The following is a 5,972-nucleotide window of genomic DNA, read 5'->3' on the forward strand; positions in this document are numbered from 1 at the left end:
TGATGTTAGACCATTGTGGATTGTACCAGTAGAAGTGTTAACATCTTACTCAAGACATAGAGATAAAGATTGGTTGCCATATAAAGATCTAATTAAAAAATACTTTTGTGATGTTAGACCATTGTGGATTGTACCAGTAGAAGTGTTAACATCTTACTCAAGACATAGAGATAAAGATTGGTTGCCATATAAAGATCTAATTAAAAAAGTGGGAACAGAATGGGTAATGAAAAAGCAGAATGAAATTGAATATGATTATGAATGGCTGAAATATATGCAGATTTTTGACCTTTTTAGATCAGATAAAAGAAACTATGGTTTTAGAGAGGAAAAAAATGAGATTGAAATGATTTGGGAGAGTGGAGGGGGAAAAATATCTTTAAAATGTATAAAGTGTTACTAAAATGGTATACTGAAGATGAGACTGTAAAAGGGCAAATGATAAAATGGGCGATAAATATGAATACGGAAGTGGCTATTGAAACCTGGGAATATTTGTGGAAAAATTCTATTAAGATATCGCCTTGTACCAATGTTAGAGAGAATTGTTATAAAATGATGTATAGGTGGTACATGACTCCGAAAAAAATTGCAAATATGAACCAGAATATGTCAAATAAGTGTTGGAAATGCAAGAGCCATGAAGGCTCATTTTATCACATGTGGTGGACTTGTGAGAAAGCTGTTGACTTTTGGACAAAAGTCCACAAAGAAATGCAAAAAATACTGAAATGCTCTTTCAAAAAGGCGCCGGAAATTCTGCTTTTGGGACTGAAAATGGAAGAAGTCAATACAACTAAAAAGACTTTATTCTGGTACTTAATCACAACAGCGAGAATGATTTATGCACAATTTTGGAAAATAGAGAAAGTACCAGAAATTGAGGACTGGATACAAAAAGTTCTGTTCATGGCAGAGATGGACAAAATTACGAAGAAGTTGAACAACAAAGAAGACGACGTGTTTTTTCAAGAATGGAGTGACTTTAAAATATATCTGGAAAAGAACTGGGATGTGAAACAAAACTTAATATGTTTAGATCAATATTAAGTCAAATGATGTTATTTTTAGATTGTATTGATAAGAAACTGATATTGTTGATGATATGAAGTAATTTGGAGCAGGGGTGGAAGCATTGTGGGAAGCCATTGGAGGGAGGGGAGGAACTGGGAATGGGGTAGACAATTGATAGAATGAAATGATTTAATCTTACATGTTGTATTCCTGAGAAAATAAAATTTGTTTACCAAAAAAGAAAAGAAAAGACCAAGGGTTCAGTAGCACCTTAAAGACTAACAAAATATGAGTCAGGGTATGAGCTTTCATGAGTCACTGCTCACTTCTTCAGATACAGCTAAAATGGGTGTCCAACTGTCCTATTTATTGGAAAAAGAAGTGATTTCAGATGCCTGATGACATTAGCAGGCAAATGACAATAGCAAGTGAATGACAATAGCAGATGTGATTGGATTTAGATGAGATATGCAGAGGGGTAATAGGTATGAGAAATCAGCATTGGTAATGAGACAGGAAACCTAGGTCTTGATTCAAACCAGGTGGATGCATTGTCTTAAAACTAGCAGAGTACTAAACCCCTAAAAATAGGTTGTGACTAAGTTCACTGAGAACTTTTATTTCTCAATCAGTGGGATTACTGGCTACAAAACACATGAGAAAAAGTAGTTCTCCAATGGAAGAAATAAATATCCAGGGCCACAGAGAGGGAGGACTGGGGGGACAAAATTCTGGAGGCCCAAGTCACCCAAAATTCTGGGCCCAAGCCAGCACTATGCTTTATTCCTGGAAGGCATTTTAAAAAATTATGCAGTTCTGACTGTGCTATGGAGCAGATGGTCACGGAACCTACCAGGGGAGAGGCGATCCTTGATTTGGTCCTAAGTAACACTCAAGACCTGGTGAGAGATGTAAAAATGATTGCACCGCTTGGGAACAGTGATCATAATGTTGTTGAGTTCAACATTTGTATAAATAGGGAATTGTCCAAAAAGACTGACACAACCACTGTTAACTTTAAAAGGGGTAACTTCTCTGATATGAGGGGACATGTGGGGAGGAAACTGAAAGGAAAAGTAGAAAGGGTCAAAACCATTGGGGAAGCTTGGAAACTATTTAAAACTACAATCCTAGAAGTGCAAAAAAAAAAAATATTCAGGTTAGGAAAGGCACAAACAGGTATAGGAAAAAGCCTGCATGGTTAACAAACAATGTAATGGAAGGTAAAAAGGATTCCTTTAAGCAGTGGAAAGCTAGTCACAGTGAGGCTGATAAAACGGAACACAGGCTATGGCAAATAAAATGCAAGTCTTTGGTTAGGCAGGCAAAAAGGGAATATGAGGAGCATATAGCAAAAAACGTAAAAACCAACAATAAAACTTTCTTCAAATACATTAGAAGCAGGAAACCAGCCAGGGAGGCAGTGGGGCCCTTGGATGACCAAGGGGTAAAAGGACTACTGAAGGATGATAGGGAAATGGCTGAGAAGCTAAATGCATTTTTTGCCTCCGTCTTCACTGTGGAAGATGAGAAGTGCTTGCCCACTCCAGAACCGCTGATTTAGGGAGGGGTGTTGAAAGACCTGAGTCAGATTGAGGTGACGAGAGAGGAGGTCCTAAAACTGATAGACAACTTAAAAACTGAAAAATCACCAGGCCCAGATGGCATACATCCGAGAGTTCTGAAAGAACTCAAATGTGAACTTGTAGATCTCCTGACAAAGATATGTAATCTTTCCTTAAAATCTGCCTCCATTCCTGAGGATTGGAAGGTAGCTAATGTCACTCCCATCTTTAAAAAGGGTTCCAGAGGAGATCCGGGAAATTACAGGCCAGTCAGTCTGACATCGATACCGGGTAAATTGGTGGAAACCATTATTAAGGAAAGAATTAGTAGGCACATAGATGAACAAAACCTATTGAGGCAGACTCAGCACGGTTTCTGTAAGGGAAGATCTTGTCTCACTAACCTGTTAGTGTTCTTTGAGGGGGTGAACAAACATGTGGACAAGGGGGATCCAATAGATATTATTTACCTTGACTTCCAGAAAGCTTTTGATAAAGTTCCTCATCAAAGGCTCCTAAGTAAGCTCAAAAATCATGGGATAGAAGGACAAGTCCTTTTATGGATCAAAAACTGGCTAGTTCATAGAAAACAGAGAGTGAGTGTAGGTGGGCAATTTTCTCAGTGGAGGGTGGTAAGCAGTGGGGTACCGCAGGGATCAGTACTTGGTCCACTGCTTTTTAACTTGTTCATTAATGATTTGGAGATGGGAGTAAGCAGTGAAGTGGCTAAATTTGCGGATGATACAAAGTTGTTCAGGGTGGTGAAAACCAGTGAGGATTGTGAGGCACTCCAAGGGGATCTGTCAAGGATGGGCGAGTGGGCGTCAACATGGCAAATGGGGTTCAATGTGGCCAAGTGCAAGGTGATGCACATTGGAGCCAAAAATCCTAAATATAAATACACATTGATGGGGTCTGAACTGGCAGAGACTGAGCAAGAGAGAGATCTTGGAGTTGTAGTGGATAACTCACTGAAAATGTCGAGACAGTGTGTGACTGCAATAAAGAAGGCCAATGCTATGCTGGGGATTATTAGGAAGGGTATTGAAAACAGATCAGCCAATATAATAATGCCCCTATATAAATCAATGGTGAGACCTCATTTGGAATACTGTGTGCAGTTCTGGGCACCACACCTTAAAAAGGATATTATAGCTTTGGAAAAAGTGCAGAAAAGGGCAACTCGAATGATAAAAGGGTTGGAACACTTTCCCTATGAGGAAAGGTTAAAGCGCTTAGGGCTCTTTAGCTTGGAGAAAAGACGACTGAGGGGTGACATGATCGAGGTTTATAAGATTATGCATGGGAAAGAGCAGGTAAAGAAAGAGGTACTTTTCTCCCTTTCTCACAATACAAGAACTTAGAACTTTGGCACCCACTATTCAATTATATATAAGGAGAGATACATGGGATAGAACAGGTAGAGAAAGAGGTACTTTCCCCCCTTTCTCACAATACTAGAACTCATGGGCACTCCATGAAATTGCTGAGCGGTCGGGTTAGAACGGATAAAAGGAAGTACTTCTTCACCCAAAGAGTGATTCACACATGGAATTCACTGCCACACGAGGTGGTGGCGGCTACAAGCATGGACGGCTTCAAAAGGGAATTAGATAAGCATATGGAGTAGAGGTCCATCAGTGGCTATTAGCCACAAGGTATAGATAGGGACTCTGGGGCAAGTGATGCTCTGTCTTCTTGGTGTTAGGGGGGGTCAACAGTGGGAGGGCTTCTAATGTCCTGGCCCCACTGGTGGACCTCCTGATGGCACTGGTATTTCTGGCCACTGTGTGACACAGAGTGTTGGACTGGATGGGCCTTTGGCCTGATCCAACATTGGCGTCTCTTATGTTCTTATGTTAACATGGGGAACAGGAACTGTAGTAGGAAGGGGTGAGGCAGTGCGTGGAAAGTGGCTGGCTGGATGCAACCCCATGGATATCACCCAACAGCTTAATTCTTTGTATGTTTGTTATTACAAGCAAAAGGAATGGATTTATCTAGGTCTTTGGGAAACCTAATACAGAAATGGCCATGAGCTCAGCAATGTTTAGGGACAAAATGTATACAAAATGTATACTCCAGATTACAAAGGCCTGCTAAGAGGCAATGACCAGAGCCCAAGTATTGGTGGGTGAGTACAGTTTCATGGGGGCAGAGCCCCAAAGGAGCCTTGCTGGGGTTGCTAGTCCATTACATGATACAGGCTAAATATGTAATTTCTGGAATTATGTCCTTTCTTTTTGTTTGTTTCAAGACATGGTTTATGGGATATTTGTGCATGTTGGGAACAGAGCAGTTTAGGCTTGCTACTGGTTCCTTCTTTATTTCAAAAATACAGATAAACTTTTAACAAAGACATTATATTCTACCAAAGTCTGAGTTACTGCCTGAACTCTCCCTAGAAACTAATATTACCAAACTGAGATTATTGTACTTTGGTCACATTATGAAGAGTCACCAGAAAAGACAATCATGCTAGGAAAATAGAATCAGGTGGGTAGTATTGTTTGTCTGAAGCAGCAGAACAAAGTTTGAGTCCAGTAGTATTTTTAAGGCTACTCTGACTCAATGTTTGTCATGCTAGGAAAAGTTGAAGGCAGCAGAAAAAGAGGAAGATCCAGCCACGGCCCTCCCTTTGCAAAACCTTGACTAAAAGTTTGTTGGCCTTAAAGGTTCCACTGGACTCAAACTTTGTTCTGAGCAAAGCTATTAACGATGTTTTGGAGGCCATTAATTCACAGGGTCGCCACCACACAGGAATTATTACGCATGAGCTAGTACAAACGTGGTCGTTTGAAGCCGTGGCTGTGTTTCACTCCGGATTAACAGTGCAATCCTAAACCCTTCCGAATGCACTAAAATCAATTAACCCCTCAAAGACTGCATTGTATAAAAGTGCTCATTATGGATGGTGGTAACTGTGTCCCACTGGTTCCACATTAATGCATACACAATACAAATATGTGTATCAGAGCGGTGACTGCGACCGCTTTACTGAAACCCCTTTAAAACTGTAAACTAGATCTGCGCCGGGATGTTCGGCGTCCGGTCCACACAGCCCGGTTGCCATTGGTAATCACCCTGTGACGTCACCGTTTTCCAAGCTCCTAAAATCCCTCCGCGTTTCTCCTTCTCTGACCGAACATCCCCCCGCCTCATCGCATGCGATCTTCCTGATCACGTGACGTCCTGTAGCTGCCTCCTCTCGCGCTCTGCCGTTTCTTTCTTGTCACGTGGCCGCAAAGCCGCCGGTTGCCGGAACTACGTCACACGCTCGGGCCTGGCACTTTCTGAGTCCGCCCGCTCGGAACTTCGGTTCGAAACAAAACAAACCGCGGGGGTGGGAGACGCTGGGGCCGCTGGGGGGAGGGGGCCGGTGAGTGTCCGCGG

General features: G+C 41.7%; 1 protein-coding gene across 2 annotated transcripts in view; it reads left to right on the forward strand.

Moving 5' to 3' along the window:
• The first annotated feature begins 5,849 nt into the window (after positions 1-5,849).
• The window catches only part of USP19 (ubiquitin specific peptidase 19), a 42,312-nt gene continuing 42,189 nt past the window's right edge, over positions 5,850-5,972 (forward strand). For both annotated transcript variants that reach the window (XM_015422143.1, XM_015422142.1), the window contains exon 1: positions 5,850-5,958. The gene's annotated coding sequence lies outside the window, so the exon portion shown is untranslated. The remainder of the gene's footprint in view (positions 5,959-5,972) is intronic.

The sequence above is a fragment of the Gekko japonicus genome, unplaced genomic scaffold (assembly GCF_001447785.1).
Source record: "Gekko japonicus isolate JY-2015 unplaced genomic scaffold, Gekko_japonicus_V1.1 scaffold292, whole genome shotgun sequence".
NCBI classification, from domain to species: domain Eukaryota; kingdom Metazoa; phylum Chordata; class Lepidosauria; order Squamata; family Gekkonidae; genus Gekko; species Gekko japonicus.